Source organism: Hipposideros armiger, unplaced genomic scaffold (assembly GCF_001890085.2).
Source record: "Hipposideros armiger isolate ML-2016 unplaced genomic scaffold, ASM189008v1 scaffold_336, whole genome shotgun sequence".
NCBI classification, from domain to species: Eukaryota; Metazoa; Chordata; class Mammalia; order Chiroptera; family Hipposideridae; genus Hipposideros; species Hipposideros armiger.
This window is the reverse complement of record NW_017731686.1, coordinates 1,792,223-1,810,838: the sequence shown is the minus strand read 5'-3', so window position 1 is coordinate 1,810,838 and position 18,616 is coordinate 1,792,223. Positions and strand designations below refer to the sequence as shown.

The 18,616-nt window shown below is 41.4% G+C and overlaps 1 protein-coding gene across 1 annotated transcript in view; it reads right to left on the bottom strand.

The window, feature by feature from the left end:
* The window catches only part of CLVS1 (clavesin 1), a 178,294-nt gene that overhangs the window by 98,388 nt on the left and 61,290 nt on the right, over positions 1-18,616 (bottom strand). The gene's annotated exons all lie outside the window — the stretch shown is intronic.

The window sequence follows — 18,616 nt, the reverse complement described above, 5'->3', positions numbered from 1 at the left end:
TTGCTTCACAGGAACCATGTTTCCAGACTCACAGCATGGAGGCCTCCCTTTGATCTGACTGTACCAGCACCCCAAACTTGACGAGGTGTTTCTCTTTCGGGTCCCCATGGTTCTCTCTATGCTTTGTTTCCACCAGAGCACTGATTATATTTCATTGAAATGCATCCCTTTACTCATCTCTCTCCCTCACAGAACTCTAATCTCTTTTAGGGCCGGGACTGGGCCATAATCATAGTTGTGTCCCAATCCCTAGCTACTCGATGAATCATTGCTGAACAAATGAGGTGCAACCTTAATCAGAGGTACTGATTTTGATTAAATCTCTTATTCCTTTTGCATGTTTAAAATCTTGCTAACACTATGAAAACAACTATGCAATTGATGTTATTTTTTAGCTTCCATTCATGGATAGAGAAAAATAAATCAAGAAGAATAGCTTATTTTCATTGAAGTTTTACAGAGTGTAATTTGAGAAGGAAATTGCTTTGAGTACATCAGTAACTATGACAACAGGCAGACCTGAATACAAACTAGAGTGACAGTTCTCCAGTGTTGCATGTGTTCCTCCACGTCATATATTCCCACTCACCAGCTGATTATTGTTTTAAGTAATTTTCAGACATGAGGAAGTGGTGGCATATTCGCTCTCCCACTCCCAACAAATTATCAGAGCTGTAAATTTAAGATCTTAGATAGAGGATCTCTAAATTCAGTGTCTTTTTTTGGTAAGTAGGAAACTATAATCTTGGATAGCAAGTGATGGCAAAATCTGTTACTTCCTTCAGGCTATCATTAAAATCAGAAACCACGTCCTCATGTGAAATGATCAGATTCTTGAGCATTTCAATCTGGTTCAAATTCTACCCAAGTCTAATGGTTCCAGATTACAAATTGGGAAATTTGAGATCAAACAGTAAACTAGTAAGAATTTACTGAATTCCTATTATAACCCTAGCATTGTATTTCATACTTGAAATTATAAAATAGTAGGGTGTATTTCCACTTTCAAAGAGCCCTTAATTTAGTTGGGATGGGGCATGAGATCACCGAGAGGAGTTGAAAGGGATCGATAAAATTTGGGAAGTCAGTTTACAGAGGGATGAAGGCTTGGGATAAGCTTGAAGGATGGGTAAGATTCTAATAAATTATTGGGAGATGGAGAAGCAAGATACTTTTGGAGAAGGGACTGACACAAGTGAAAAATAAAGATATTAGCTCATTCTGTTTCTGTATAGGTCTTTTTACTAAAAATTTATTCCTTATATCAAACTAAAATTTTCCATCCCCCAAATCCATCCATTGGGTGTAGTTTTGTACAAAGAAACAACTTCAGGTCTTCCCACAGCACACACTTTCAATTATCTAAACATGGTGGTCATGACACCCTATTAATCTCTAGGTTAAACAAAATATTAGTAACTTTAACCTTTTTATAAGTAATGGTTTTAAATATTCTTCCAGTCATTATTTTTTCTTTCAAATATAATTTCTTTTAAGTTTTGGTATGTTGAATTTCTATTCATGTTGGACAAGTTTTCATTAGGGCTTTGTTTGGTTTTTATTTCTGCATTCACATAAAACATGATCTAAAGACCCAAGTATTTTTGTTTTATTTTCAGAGATACAGCTTTGTATTAGAAAGGAACATTGATTTAGGTGGAGCATGGGGCCAAAGATCATGGGTTGAAGCAATTCCAAATGGAAATATGGAAATGCCCAGTGGTAAATAAGAAATGACCATTAGGGAATCAGAGTTTCATCCTGGATAAGCTTTCTTAGGAAGAGCAGAGCACACACATGGAGAAAGCCAGGACTGAAAGGCTAATCCTTAGGTAAAGCTGACATACAGCACTGAGGTTGATGGGAGAAGGACTGAGGAAATGAAAAATGAAAGGATCAAGATAGTACTGGGTTTGGGGAGGGGGGCAGTGTTTCAAGAAATAAGGATATGATAAATTGCATTACTGCATTACTGACCACAATTCTTCGCTTAATCTGAGCATCCACCACTAGCTATGAGTTGACCTCATTGACAATAGAGTGTATTTCCTGCCCGAACACCAAGTGACTTGATTCAACTGATGGCATGTGACAGAAATGACAGTGTGCCAAATCCAAGTCTAGCTCTTAAAGACCTCAGATGTTGCTACTATAGTTGTTCTCTTGTCTTCTGTCAGTGCCATGGTAGAAACATGCTACAGTTAACATGCTGAACTGGAGAGATGAATGAGAAACATCCAGACCAGTGACTTCCCAGACAACTAGTAAATCTTCATAAGAAAAAGAACCACCAGCAGAACCCAGACTAGATAAACTCCAGCTGCCTCATAGATGTGTGAGCAATAATAAGTTCTTGCTTTTTTAAGTCACTGAGTTTGGGGATGGTTTGTTACACAACAACTATCCAATACCAGAGGTAGTTAACCAAGTCAAATGCAACATAAAGATTAAGGAGAATAAGGAGAGGGGAAGGACGATTGTATTTGACAACAAGGAGATCTCTGGAGAATTTTGAGACAGCACTCTTAGATGAATGGTGAAGATAGAAATCATTGATTACAAAGATTTTTAGCAAATCACTTAATTACGTTCTCATTTCCCCCCTATATAAATGAGAGATAGCACCTCTTCCCACCACATATCTTCTTGCATCCACTCCCAAGAAAAGGCACTAAATTCTTCCTGGAAATCTGGAAACGATTTTATTCACTTTAAGACCAAAACCTTATGTAGGATATGCATTGACACTGAATGAAGTATTATAATCATGGGATGATCCCAGGAGGAAAGTAAAAGGATTCTGGACTTCATTATAGTTTCCAAATGTTCAAATGCTTCACTTTTTCAGAGGAACTGGATGGGCAGAAAAAAACGTGAGTGGAATGTGTCTCAAGTCATGAGTCTTTCCTTCTGTTGAGGAGAGTGACCCCTCCACATACTGCAGCTGTGACCATTTTCTTAAATTCCTCACTTCCTGGCTTCCTCATATGGACTTCTTCATCATTTTCCTCTTTCCGATTTTGACATCTTTGACTTGTGAAACCATCCCAGCTTTTTACAGTTTAAAAAACCTACCAGGCTATATATTTTACGTAGTTACTCCACCCTCAAGCAGGTGGAGCATAGTTCCCCACTCTTTAAGTGTGGGCTGAGCATCACGACTTCCTTCCAAAGAGGACAGGTCAGAAAGGAGGAAGAAAGAGTCCCTTTACAGTGCAGAGAACTGACAACACTTCCTCAAGCAGCTGATTAAGATCAACATCAACAGGAATAAATCATGTTGCTAGCAGCTACCCTTGATATGGTGATGAAAATGGTACTTTACCTCTCTGATCTCTCTCCCCAAAAAAACATAACCCCAGATTAATCAAGAAGAAGCATTAGACAAATTCCAATCAAGGAACATTCTACAAAATGCCTGACCAGTATTAGAAATCTGAATAAGGTATGGATTTTATTGAATAATAACATCTCAATATTAGTTCATTGATTGTAATAGAGGTACTACATTAATGCAAGAAATAATGGTGTGAACAGGAGGTAGAGTATAGAGAAACCCTCTGTGCTAGCTTGACAATAATTCTGTAAATCTAAAATTGTTCTAACTAAAAAGCTTATTTTTTTCAGAAAAGTGCTTACTAGAGCTTGAAGTCTGGCATGATAAGTTTCCATGAATTTTTTAACAAGGTTTCTAAGCAAACCAAAATAGTCATAAACAATTTAGCAACTTCACACAATTTGTAAAAATGAGAACAGAAGATATTTCCAGAATTTCTTCATTCTACCAACTCATTTAGACTTATACATTGTCTAACTCTAATAACTCAGAGAGGAAAAAAGCTGTTTTCTGTATTGCCCACAATCACAATTCTATCAGTGTAGTTTAGCACTTGTATCAAAATGAAATAACAGATGACAAATGGATATTTACATTTCTTCAATCCTTTCCTACATTTGCATAGTAATTATACACTCAGTTCTGGATTATCTTCATTTTAGATTGCCAATTAAAAGCTCAAATGTGATAATGTATGTGAAACCACTATATAAACTGAAAATTACTAGTGAAATACAAAAACCTATGTTACCAGAAAGTAGAAAACTTCAACTTTTCCCCCCAAATGTTAATTTTATATTCATTAGATTTTACTAATGGTTTATCTACAAGAGGTTCATCATTATATTGTGAGAAATTAGAGATTATGAGTAATGACTTATTTGTAGGTTCTAATGTTGTTTTTATATGAGTTGAGCACCCAACATCACTACCTGAGACTTTAAAATCTATTGGGTCTTTGGAAAAGTCATGACGTATTTTGTCTATGTTTTTCAAAGGTCATTTATTTAGATAAAGAACAAAGACCAATCAATAATATATTGCCCATTTTCTTCAGTAACCTTTTGCCATCTTTCAGTGAGCTTCATAATTCCTCGTTCATGGAAGGACCTGTCCTTATTTGCGAAAAACTGAACAAGGTGCTGATTTACAGCCTCATCTGCATTGAACTTTATACCTCACAAGAAGTTTTGAAGAGAGCAAAATAAGTGGAAGTCTGACGGCGCAAAGTCAGGTGAGTATGGTGGGTGTGGCAACACATCCCATCCAAGCTCCAATCATTTTTGACGGGTGATCAAACTTGTGTGTGGTCTAGCGTTGTCGAGAGGGAACACAACTCCTTTACAATTAACAAGCTCTGAACATTTCTGGATGATGGATTTGTTCAAACTGTCCAACTGCTGACAGTACACATTCGAATGGATTGTTTGGTTCCTTGTTAGGAGCTCAAAAACACATCACCACACTGAGAGCATAACCTTCCTCTGATGAATGTCTGCTTTCAATGTTGTTTGAGTCGAATCATCACATCAGGACCAAGATCATTTGCGCACACGTTGTTCTAAACAATCCACTTCTCATCACCAGTTATCAGTTGCTTCAAAAAAGGATCATTTTCCTTATGTTTAATGAGCACATTGCAGATGTTTATACGTGCCATCAAATGAACTTCTTTGAGTTCTGCATGAACTTATACCAGCTTACGTATCCCAGCTTCTTCAGGTGGTCATGAACACTTGAATGATGGATGTTCAATGTTTCTAATCTCTTGTGTCATGTAACATGGATTTGACTCCATCAATGCCTTTATTTTGTTGTCATCAACCTTGGTGGGCCTCCCTGACCGAGGAGCGTCATTAAGATCAAAACCACCAGCATGGAATTTCGTGAACCATCATTGGCACTGACATTCTTGTAGAGCATTGTCACCATAAACTTTATGCAACTTTTCACAAGCTTAACACACGTTCTTCCCTTTATGGAAGTAAAACAGGAAAACATGGCAAAAATGCAGTTTGGTCTTTCATCTTCAACTTGTTGTAAAATCTCCAAAACTCAACCAAATTGCTCAATTTTTTTTCAGAATGAAGCTTAGAACTGTCAGCTGTCAAATGACATAGAAATAACATAGATGCAAATGACTCTAGTGCTTCCAAAAATGAACTAATGCCATCAATTGCAAACATGGGTCATGACTTTTCTGACGATCCAATAAGTCAACAGCATAATACAAATGAGATGCAAAATAATGAAAAATACCAAATGCTTTACCAATGACAAGATATTTCTATTTCAAGACGTGACTTCTTTGTGCTTTGAATTTTTAGTGGAGTCTAGAACCTAGATCCCAGAGCTACACTCATGTAAGAAAAAAGAGGCTAGGGCCGGCCAGGTGGCTCACTTGGTTAGAGCGTGAGCTCTGAGCAACAGGGTCACTGGTTCAGTTCCCACATGGCCAGTGAGCTGCATCCAAGCTGAGCTGCTGCTGAGCTGCCAGATGGCTCAGTTGGCGAGAGCGCGTGCTCTTAACAGGTTGCCGGTTTGACTCCCTCATGGGATGGATGGCTGTGCCTCCACCTCCCTCACCCCCCACAACTAGATCAAAAGCAGCGACTAGACTTGGAGCTGAGCTGCACTCTCCACAAATAAGATTGAAGGACAACAACTTGACTTGGAGCTGATGGGTCCTGGAAAAACACACTGTTCCCCTTCCCCAATTTCCCAACACTGTTCCCTTCCCCAATTTCCCAATAAAATCTTTAAAAAAAAAAAAGAAAAGAAAGAAAAAGAAAAAAGAGGCTAAATGTGATCAGAAAACCACATAAAGGTATAACGTGGTTGCCAGTGACACGGTTTCTTAGAAGGAGCAGTGGGAAGCCTAGCAGTCAATTCTGAAATCACTGTCCATATTCCTATGCTAATTTTTCTGCGTATAACAGTAAGAAGTCTGTTAACATTAGTAGTTAAAGCTCTTTGACCAGTTCTGTCTTGAAACCTTTTAACTTCACACTCAATATCTTTAAGTGTTACATTTTTTTCTTGGGAATTTTTGAAGGTCCTCTTTAAACCACTAAGTAGTTTTGCAGATAGCTTGCTACAAAATACCTATTCACAGGTGCAAAAACATTACATCTGAGCATGCTTCTTTATCTCTTCATCCCATCTGAAGCTTCAAATTAACTTTCAAAGTTAATTACTAAAATAACCCCAGCATGGCTTTCACAGTTACCGAGTTTGCTTGGTCTTTCATCTGATAATGGTGCCAAAGCCAAGGTAGACAGGTATACACACTCCCTCTGATGCATTCTGGCCTCTGGACATGGGAAGAACGCTCTTCTGGTAAAAGGGTAAAAGGGCCTCTACCCAAGGGCTTGACATGCGGGCTTTGCCACTCACCAAGCATGCACGGTGGGTGGAAGGCTTAAGTTCAGCAAGGGGAGATTTCTTGTTCCTCCATGTTGAGGGTTGTTGTAAGAGTCATGCAAAGTGATATGTTTGAAGGGGCTTTGTGAGTTGCAAAGCACATCCCAACAGGGGGCAGTATTTGTACTTGCACGGGTTATAGGTACGCACTTTTGGCTACCCTCCCTTCATGGTGGTGATGGCAGCAGGACAATGGGAAATGTGCAAAATTCAATTGTGTTCTGTGCAGGGAAACCTATTTTCTCCTCTTCTAAGGCAGAAGGTCTTCAAAAAAATGGTCTGGAATGGGAATTCTGGCGTTATATTTTCCTAAATAGGCTCTAATAATTTCTGTGTGAATTATGTTTTAGCTGGATGGTCTCTGTGTCCTTGTGCAGCAAGACAAATGATCCGTATTTCTCAATGAGGTAATCAAGGAAAAGTGAAAAAAAATTATTTGTGTTCTGAAAATATTAGGTACAGGAAAATGCTAACAAAAATGATTAGTTTTGCTATAGTAAAATTAATATTTGCAAGAGCTAAATCTTCAATTTACTACCTTGAGTGTTAGCTGGAAAGTCAAATTAAACAATTACTTTTCTCAGCAGGGATGATCAGCCAGAAAACAGAAGCCCAGGATTTCACTCTGCCTCACATGGTTTGGTAGGCTCATAATCTCAAGAGGAAAAAGAAAAGAAGAAAGGAAGGAGGAAGAAAGAAAGAATGAGAAAAGAAAAGAAAAACCTTGCAATTAAGTTTTGATGTGTATTAATTTTATTCTATTCTGGCTAGTGAAGAAGACTTTTGGATTTGTGTTAACATAAGAATATAATTCCTTGGAACACCAGAATAAGTAAGTTGCCTATGGACTTATTATTAGTTGTAACATGGGAATATTTGGCTCTGTAAGCCTCAGCATTGGGTCAAAGGAATAATGTTATTATTAATATCAATATTTGTGTCAATATTATTCAGCCATCTTATAACATACGAGGCCCAGTTCCTATGTGTGGAGTTTTAGATAAGGAAGAAGCTACAGCATATCATCCTCTTTCTGAAATTTGGGTTCAGTTCAGGTCACAGAACCTTAACTAAAATGGCGTGTAGTTAATAAATGCAAGTATTAGTCATTTCAAACGTTTGTCTATCTCTACCAAGTATGACACAATACATGGAAAGAGTATGGGGCCATCACCCTCATTCCCAACCCACCTGCAACTCAACCATATGCTTACTGAAGACAAAACACAAAGGGTAATGGTCTTGTCTAAGAACAAGGCCCTGAGTCAGAACGAGACTAGATAAAAGAGCAACGAACATGGTGAGGTCAGTGTTCTCTCACTCGAGTAAAGCATTAAGATCAAAGGCTGGGTTTCTCTAGACCAGTCCTGACAGGCCTATCCATCTCTGCACATAGGCACACAAAGGCTAAGTATGCGTATCCACCATGCAAAAGGACACCGACACTCAAACTCGCAAATTCCAGCCTGCCAGGGTTCCTCCTTGTTTGTATATCTGTGGTGACCAAGAGTATAATGTATGTGCGTATACCCATACAATGGTTCACTGTGTAGAGTTTCCTCCAGTCAGTTTTTCTGTCATTGTTCTTTTAAATGAAAAGATGGTTTGAATAAATAAAACCAATATTTTATCACATTTGCTCCAAGTGCTTCTCAATTCTCCCAAGCATTGAAGACAATGAAATTAACATCAAATGCATCTATCAGCTCACTTAAACAGTTAATGCAATTTCTTATCATTTAATGTCTTCTTTTAAATTTGATAGAGTCCCTGAAACTGGATAAGGAGTCTGGAGGCATTTGTTCAAAGATTTAATGAAGTTCGGCTCTGTGGAAGACACATAAGATAAAAGGGTATTTTTTACCTTTCTGTTAATAGATGGAAACCAGCAGGAGACATTTGAAAACTTGTACATGGAAGGCGATACAGCATAGTCATTAAAAACATAAGGCATGGAGTTAGCAGATTCTGAGTCAAATCCTGGCTGTTCTGTGTAAGCTTAGGAAGTTACTTTGTCTCTCTGTGGTATAGTTTCCTCATCTGTGGAAGGAGCATCATTAACACCAGTCTCGCTGGTAATGAGAAAGAGAGAAAATGTACTTAAAGCTACAGCATAGCAACTGACATACAAATCCATAGACAGAGCTGAAGGTCATGGTGGTTTTCCTATCACATAAGTGAATATGATATCAGGTAGACAGTCGTAGGAGTTGCGAAGTGCTTGGGAGTTGCCAGGAGAGATCACTTATGGCTGGGGGATGTCTGAACATCTTCACTTGGATTGTGAGGAATGAGAGGGTTCGGACATTGGACATAGAAGGAAAAGGGCACAGGAGCCACACTAACAGTAAGATATGAGCACGTGCTGACTATTGTATGGAGAGAAATGATGTTTGCGTGTGTCATGGGATGAGCGAAAAGGAATGTAGAAATAAGGTTAGAATTGTGACCCATCTTCATTCTGCTTGCCAGGAGAACGACTGGCTGTTTATGCAGAAGAAGGAAGCCGTGGCAGTTATGCTTTAACAGGGATTGTGTGTATTGGAGTCAGGACACTGGACCCGTGTAGTCCAATTAGATGGAGGCAATTGCAGTACATTAAATGAGAGCTGCGTGGAAATGATACGATATGAGAAGAACTGTGAAGGACAGGACCCATGACTTATTAAGGATTAGATTCCGCGTGGAGAGGAGGACTGTGGTACTATTAAGGCCAAAAGGAACTCTGCAGGTAGGAACTGAGTAGAGGTGTTGTATTGTACCTAGTTCTTACACAGTAAGAATCAGCACGCAGGACAGCAACACAAGATATTAACATTACTATGCTAGACATGCGTGGTTGTACAGGGTCTATATTTCTGCCACTCAAGTGATGAAATAGCACAATAAGCAGCTGCCATGTGTGCAGAAGAGAATATTTCCTATTCTATTTGTAAGAAGGGACCACTTGCTTCTCTAACCTACACAATGAGCTTCTTCAGGGCTGAGAGTTTGCTTCTTGTCTTTGAATCCCTGGAAATTACCAGTACCCACACATAGTAATGGCTCAACAAATGATTCTTAGTGAAGGAACAAAAAGAGCATGTTAAACCAACCCATGGGAAGCTCTGAAATACTGAAAATAGATAAAATCCACTCTGGGAGCACAAGTGCATTTCCTTTCTCTTCAATGCCTCTTATGCTCACTTCTAGGGGAAGTGATGTCAGATGTGTGTCCTTCAGAACTCTTTCCATCATGGCTCATATTTATAGAATAATGTGCTACTGAGCACCAAGTACCCAAGAGCTGGAAAGGAAACAAAACCCTAAGAATTGATTTTGATTTAGAAGAGCGCCATGCCTGCATTCACATAAGGTTAATGTGGGCATGAATGAAGACAGTAAGAAAATGACAATCTAGAACATTTAATAATAAATGCTAGATGGATGTTTACAGATAGAAAGGCTGGTACACCACTAGATTTTTCAGCCCATTGGGAAAGAGCTGATCCCCAAATACCAGTTTAAGATAGCTTGAAATGCAAGCCAGGAAGGGGCTTATTTCATCCAGCTCTCTGGATGGGGATTTTTCCAAGTTCTAAAGGGAACAGAAGAAGAATAAAAGCACACCCCCATGGAAGTGAGCTGTGATCATTTAATCCATTACTAAACAACTATGAATAATTAATTGCATGCCTGTCTATTCTGATAACTCCCTTGGCTGAGGAGCTTCAGAAAAGTAAACACTAGAAAGAGTCTCAAATATGCAAAAAAGCACTTAATATTATACCAAACACTAGGTGTGGAGTTAGAATCAAATCAGCCTACTTAGGGTCACAAACAGCAGGACTTCCCCCGATGCACGTGAATTAATGAGGGTGGCCATATTACTCTTACTTCCAATGGGATTCAATTGACATTTGTAGATCTCGCATGGTGTTCATGGCAATGTACTGGTCAGTATTTGAAATGGAATATTATTTTCTCAGCGTCATCTGGCTCTTATAACCATAAGACCACTTTCAGGAGAAGAAGTTGGACAACATGATGAGGAGACATACTAGGAAAGCATCCATCCTATAGTACTACGCTGCTTTGAATGATTTTTTACCCTCCCAAGGTTTCTCCCTCTGTATGATATGCTGCAATCACTCTTGCACTCAAGGGGCTCCTTTATGAAATCCCAAACTCTGATTATGGAGTTCAAGGCAACTTGAGTTAAGCAATGCATTAGCAAAACAACTCTATGGTTGTTGCATTTCATGGAAGGCACACCTGTGACCTGAGTTGGAAGTACACGTATGCAACATCTCATCATTTTAATTCATTCATAAAATTGCCTACCTCCAATGAAACCTCTGCACTTAATAAAGAGATCAATATATTCTGGCAGGATAACAAGATCTTAAAACCAAGAGAAGTCCCAAGGTTCTCAAATTAATTGCCTATAACTAGGAGTCTCAACCCTGACAAATATGGGTAATTCACATCAGAAGATTTAATAGAGACTGACTGAGTTTAGAGAGTTTGAAGTCTGATTGAAGTTTTCAGAGTTGGTTTCTTCTTTCCCCTTTTAAACTGCTAGACTTATTCATAAGCTACTGAAACATCAACAAGCAAATTCATGAAAGATTAAAAGGAGAGAGCCACAGAGAATCATTATGTCGTAGAAAGAAAAGTCTTATTTTCATAGATAGTATGTTCAGGTTAGCTTAATAATCTGACAGGGATGCAACTTGTTGGCTTGCTGCCAGGTAGGCATCCTTCCATCTGGGTATCACCCTTCAACTATTTCCTCTTCCTTAAGACACTCCACGGTTATTGGATTCTTACAGAGAGAAAGGGATAAGGTTCCCATGACCTTCATAGCTATCAGGCTCAGGAAGTTCCTTACCACTGTTTACGTGTTTTGGCACCAGCAAAGCAAGTCTGAGGGGAAGAAGTTTTAGGTTGGATCAATTCCTGTAATGCTTAGTGAAGGTTCACAAATCACTAGAATGACAAGCAGACTGACCATCCTTCTGAAAACAGGAGAAGTACATTCCCACAGCCCAGAGGAGAAAAGACTCCTGAAAATCCCACCTCTACTGCTTCCGGAACAGAACATGTGCTTAACTTCAGCAGAAAAAAATCCCCTTTGGAGGTTTCCAAAGACAGCAGGAGCCTAGAGCGCTGTGTCTACAATAGTTAATTGGCAGGACCAGTCATAAGAGATGTGGGAGTTCCTAGAATTCTCCTAGAAGAGGACCCATGGGTATACCCAGTGGACCCCAACCCAGCCCAAACCTGGCAGGTGATGGAGGCTGAGGAGCGGTAATGCCCTCTCCCTGTGCCCTCTTCATAAACCAGTGGGCTAGGAGCTCTTATGCACCCACCGACTGAGCCCCGCTCAGAGCAGCCTCCTTATTTTACCCTGCTTCATTCTAAGGGAGAGAAGCAAAACAAAAGGTAACATTAAACACATTCCTAAAAGAATAAACACACATAGGCTCGATGTAGTCCACTTAACAATAACAGCCACGAAAGGATTGGTTGACTTTTCCTACCCAGGGTACAGTGTGCTTGGAGGGCTAACTGTGCCCTACAAGGTAACGTGACCCATGGAGACTGACGAATCTCTGGGGAATCATTTTCTGGAGGTGGTTAAAGACAACATTGGTTTCTTTTACTTAATTATATTAGCGATGATCACTTGGCAATCCTCTAAGCAATTAGAGCCAGTGGTTATTATTTATTGCTGCTACTTAATAGGAGCTACACTGCAGGAGGTGCTGCAAAACATCAACATACATTTATCTTCAATATAGGTCCCAAATATCCTACTCTGAAGAGCAGAGCAGAATTTGGAAAATGTGTTAAACACATGTATGTAGATACATAACTTATCGTTTTTAAATACAGAGAAAAAATACAACATTAGGATTTGGGATATTGCTGTAGGGTTTCATTGCCTAGATGTATCCTAACAAAATCTCAGGGATTCTAAGGGACTACTTAGAAAGATCAGCAGTTTAATTTCCAAAGAGGAAAAGAGGAAAAAATGTAAATGCTCAGGCTCTGGAAAGTTCCCTCTGCTTTAATCCTTGCCTACTACAAACTGATGGGCCATTACTGTTCCTTTTTCTATTAACCGAGGCACAAAGAGGGTTTTTCTATTCTGGTTTATACAGAACATTCCCAGAAGAAAAAACTGGAACTTTCTGTCCCTTTCACCCACATTCAGGAATTGGAGAGGGTGCTTACCCACGTACCCAATTCTCTGGACCCTGAGGGAACATGCGAATACTGCAAGCAACTACAGACTGCCAAAAACGAAGTACTGGGGAAGCCTGGAGGAAGAGTGGATTAAGATGGAGTCTGGTTCTTCCAGAATGGATTTATAATTCAAAGAGAAGGAGACAAGAGCTAGCAGGAATCTTTGTGATAACATGGTGATTCTCATCTGAAGAGTGGATCCCTCCTCCCCATTTGGGTGTCATCTGGTAATATGTGTATGGGAGGGGGGTTATTACTGGTTTTCACAATATTTGGAGAATGCTGCCACATTTAATGAACAGAGGCCAGTAATGCTAAATATCCTGCAATGTGCATACAGCCCCAGGTTAAGACTCCATCCCAAGTGCCAGGAGCTTCTTTATCTTAACTAATGAAGTTCAGATCCAGAGGTGCTCGGTGAGACCACATGAGCTGTGAGTTTCGCAGTAGTGACGAGGTTCCTCACTCCTGGGTTCAGCGTGCCTCTCACATTTCAGAGTCGCCGGGCACGCGAAGGAAGAAATACTGACTCGAATGGGAGGCTGAGCAATGTATGGAATCAAGAATATTTCCTGTTGCTCCTCTCTTGCACTTTGTTTCTCTGGGCCTAGACTATTCTTCTCCTTCTCTTCTCCCGGCTAACTCTTTCTTATTCTGTAAGTTGTAAGTCAAGTGTCACCTTGTCAGGGAGAATTTCCTCCAAGAAGTAGCAGAGTGTTGACAAGGACTGCCGCTGCGACCAAACTTTAGTCAGGCTCCTCTGAGCCCTTTTTCCAACGAGGCATCATCTTTCGTCTACATCCTTGGCCTATAGAGCCCAGCTTAGCAAAGCATCCTGCTAAGTGAGTTTATCAAATTCCTCTCCACTTGGCCACCCTCAATCCTTGACACCTAACCAAGCTCCGCTTAGCAATTTTCCACCCACTCCTCATGCGGCCCATGGGCTATGAATCCCCAGTTGTCTCTGTCGTACTCAGAGTTGAGTTCAGATTCTCTCCCCTGTTGTAATAGTCTTGATTCCTATTGCATTAGTCTTAAATAAAATCTTGCTATTCTTTTTTTTTAAAAGATCTTTATTGGGAAATTGGGGGGATGGGAACAGTGCTGGGGAATTTGGGGAAGAGGAACAGACAAGTTGCTGTCATTTTTTGTTCTTCAGTCTAGTTGTGGAGGACGTTGCTTCACTGCCCCAAGTTGGCACCATCATTGTGCTCTTTCCAGGCGAGGCAGATCAGTCGCCAGCTTCTGGACGGCCGCTCACCGCAGCTGCTGGCCGCTCACGCTGGCTGCTGGCTACACACGGTAGCCCATGGCACCCCACTGCCACAGGGGCTGCAGCCTACGCCATCGCCGGTGACCCACGGCAGCCCAGCTCCAGGTTGAGCTGTTGTTCAGCATCTTAGCTGTGGAGGGCAGTGTCACTGGCCCTCATATGTGGGATCCAAACCGGGGCCCTCTGGCATCCCAAGCCAGCTCTTAACCATTGTGCCACTCGGCTGGCCCAAAATCTTGCTATTCTTAATACATCCCAGTGAATAATTTTTCTCATATAGTATTAATAAATATATATTAAATAGATGAGTTCCTGACATGAGCTGTCTGGATAGGTGTTCCCACAAGGGAAAGTTGGGCTGTAAGCAGCGAGAGAAGCCCTAACCCTAACGGGAGGACTGTGGTGGAAACTGAGTTGTTCCTTCTATAATCTGACCCTGGGAAGCTCTTCCCAGCTCTCAGAGACTGCCTCTGGGGCAGACTTGTTCCATCCATTTGTGCTAACGCGCCTTCTCTGTAGTCAAGGCAGCCGGTTGTATCAATCTATGGGACAAGAATAGATAGAACTCTTTGAGGCATGGAGACTATTCTTTGTGGTATTCAATTCACAAGGGAGACCGGTACCTTGGGGTGACATAGATGAAATTAAGGGCTAGGATACTGCCAAGTAGGACAGGCTCTTTCCGTTATTATTCCCCACTGAATGGGCGCATTCATTTGTAGTGATTTATGCATTCTTCACTGACACATTTGTCATCATTAAAAGACTGAAGAAGTCTGTTAGAAAAATTAGCTCTAGTATTTATTACTTACTATGTAAGCAAGAAGTCACAAATTCTTCAAGAATCGGTGGAAGAGCATTTGTTTGTTATTCCACACCACATACTGTGAAATGACAACTCACATATTCTTTATTTTGGCTTAATGCAAAGTTGTCAAGAAAAAAATGTTATATTTTCTCCCTCCAGGCTAATCTTGAAACTTGACAAAACAGAAACTTCTCATTGATTTATGTGGCTCTGGTAACTTGGGCACAGCTGTCTTAGCAGGACACAGAGGTTATTGGTTTACGGGCCAAAGACACAGTTTTCATCCAGCTGAATTTGATTTGGGTTTATCTCTCCTAGAAGAAAGGAACAGAGCTGACATTTAATGATCACTTAATACGTGCCAGGTACCAAAAGCCACAATTCCACATGCACCATCTCACTGCCTTCACAGCAACCCTATAAAGGAGGGGTTAATAGCACACAAGTACAGAGGCTGTGGCTCGTGGAAAGCCACGCAGCCAAGTGGTGGGCAGAGATTAGAACCCAGGGGTCTGATGGGGGAGTCCACAGCCCGTTGTTAAGGAATCATGAGCAGGTATGTGGAGCTGTCTCCAGTACTCCCTACAAAAACATGTCTCGACAACCCAAAAAATCAGGTAAAGAGAACAACCTGTTTGCAGCTGTCAGGAGAGATGCCTGTTCTAGGAGCTCCCCGGTAGGGGAGTAAATAGGGTCCCCCCAGGCCACACGGTGGTATCTTCTGAGTTTGCCTCTCACCCCAGGTTTCCTCTTTGGGTGTCTCCACCCACCCATCTCCCACCTCTCCACAGGCCCTGTCCTTTCCTCTCTACAATGGAAACTGCAAAGGACTGAAAACATTTACATGCTGTGACTGTCCAATGAGTCTACTTTAAACTCATGCACACGAATGCTTGTTCAACCAGGTTTTTAAAGATTTTTATCCCTAAATGCAGGCTGCTTTCCATAGTTAAAGGATTTCTAGGGTGGAAATAAAGAAAGGGGGCTTCCAGAATCACTGACAACCCAAATAAAATTCTGCTTCCCTGTTTTTAAGGCGATTCAACAGCATCTTCTCGCCATTCACACACAGTAACCAGGAAGGCCTGGTGAAGCTGTGGGAAAGCCGCTTCTTCTAGCTGAACCCTGACTAAGTGGTCTCTGCCTGAACTTGGCCTCCAGATCTCCATACACATAGTCCTTCCCACCTCTGCACAAACCTGCCCTTTCCCAAACTCCCTGCAGTGCAGGCCTGCCGACATCGGCGCTCCAGGTCTGCAAGTTGCTTCCAGGGCTGAGATGTGTGTCAGCCCCCATGTTCAGTGCAAGGCAGTGCTCATAGCGAGTGCTAGGTGAGCTAGGAGAGCAAGGGAGATTCGGATTCAGCGCTGGATGAGAGATACAGCAGCTGACAACTCCAATGCCTATGAGGGCCCCAGGGGGACTGGTGAAGGATAAAGCCGGTTGGGGACACAGGCCCCACCGGAGGGCATGTGACCACAGGAGAAGCCTCTACTTGACACTAACAACAGTTTGTAATTGGAATTTCTCATGTGACTCTCCCAATGTTTAAACGTTGACAAACAGGTCTGCCCTTACCATTTGTGCACCTGGGAATAAGAGTATACAAATGGAGGCCCGCGCACCATATGTCTAAATATTTAAAGGTTCGAACTCAAGCCAACGAATTGTTTAAAATATGTTCTAGTTCCTACTTTGAGAAATATACTTTCACAATGACCTGGAAAGCCAGGTCCTAATTTAGAATTCTTTTTCATTCCCTGCCTGATTATGGTACCGCTGAGAAAGCCAGCCACCCACCCTCTGTTCTTCTGCCTCCAGGCTCCATCTGACATGGGAGGGGCCCTGCCTGCAAGAGAATAGACCGCCCAGGTCACACATCTAAGCTCAGCCACACTCCCTGCAGACAACGTCCCCCGGGTTATGTCTCAGGCCTGGTGGGAAAGTCCAATCTAGGCAAGGGGCCCACACAGGCCTTAGAAGTGGGTTTGGAACCATTTGGGCAGAAAACTTTGGGGTGCTGGGTTGCAGAGCACAGTCTAAAAGGAGAGTGCAGCAACAGCGGTTCAAGGCCAGCCCGAGCTGAGCAGCCGCTAAGCTGCCAATAGGTAGCAGGATGGCTCAGCTAAAAAAAATAATAATAATAAAAAATAAATTTTTTTTTTTAAGCTGAGCCATCCTGCCACCTGTTGGCAGCTCAGCGGCTGCTCAGCTTGGGCCGGGCATCGAACCGCTGTTGCTCAGAGCTCAAACTCTTGAGCGAGCTCTTAACCAACTGAGCCACTCAGCCGGCCCTAAAAAAAATAAATAAATAAAAGGAGAGTGCATGGAATACAGGAAGGTACCTCTCCTGGGCCCCCAGGTGTGGCCCCACGGGGGAGGAGCACAGCTGTAAGGCAGCCAGAGGGAGATCCTCTAAAGTGCTGGAAATGGCTGACCGGCTTGAAAAGGAGGTGGGTGAGGGGCAAATAAAAAACATTTTTTAAATATTTGAAGAATACTCTTTCGCCCTCAGGTTCAGGTCGGAAGACACATGTGCTGGCTGTGAGGACTGTTCATGACGTGAATGGATTACTGTGGGATTTAGAATCCCTTTTCTGGTGACCTTCACATAGACAGACTTTCAGAACTGTTCCAAAGCCTTCATCTTTATACATGAGCCAAAACGAGGCTTAGAGGACGGAGCTAATAGATATCAGAGCCAAGATTTGAACTTCAGTGTCTGAATATCACAGTGAGAAGGAAGCTGAAAGATCACCTGGTCCCCAGAAGGCCGGCAGATTTTGTTTCACACCAACTCTAAGAAAATGTCTAGGCAAACAAAACTTGAAAGAATACTACAAGGATACCCATCGTTTGTTCAACAATTGTCAACATGTGCAAAGTTGCTTTATCTGCCATATGCATATATATGCATAGGTGTGTGTACGGCTAAATGTAAATTGAGAAAAAGTTCCATACATCAATTTGTTTTCTTGTTTTCCATGCCTCTTGTCCTATAGAATGTCGTATACCTTCGATTGGCCTTTTTTTCTTTTCTCTCTTTGGGTCATTTCATTTGTTCCTCTTATACTGGAGTGAGGTCCACAGGCTTGGTTAGATTCTGGTGAAATATTTCTGGAGAAATATTGTATATGATGATGCACCAGTACGCTTGAATGCATTGCCAAGTCTGACAAATTGAGGGTTGCTGCAAGAGCTCTTGTTGAGAAAGAGTAGATGGCTATATCAAAGTTCAGCAGAAAATAACGTCAAGAAGGCTTTGCTGTGGACATTGGTGGGCACGGAGACAACGTCATATTTATGAGGAATAAGGAAGAAGATGATTTTTTCATTGAGATAATTAATGATTATTTGATTGACAAGCGGTGCTGGTCATTTGTTTATGTGTGTGTGTATAGTTCTCTCAAATGGTATCAGATGTATCGGTTGGTGCATTCACCATCCCAATCAAAATACTGAGCCAATCTATCACAGCAAGGATCCCATGTGCTGCCCTTTTATAATTCTCTCCTCCCATCCCTAAAACCCATGGCCTAAA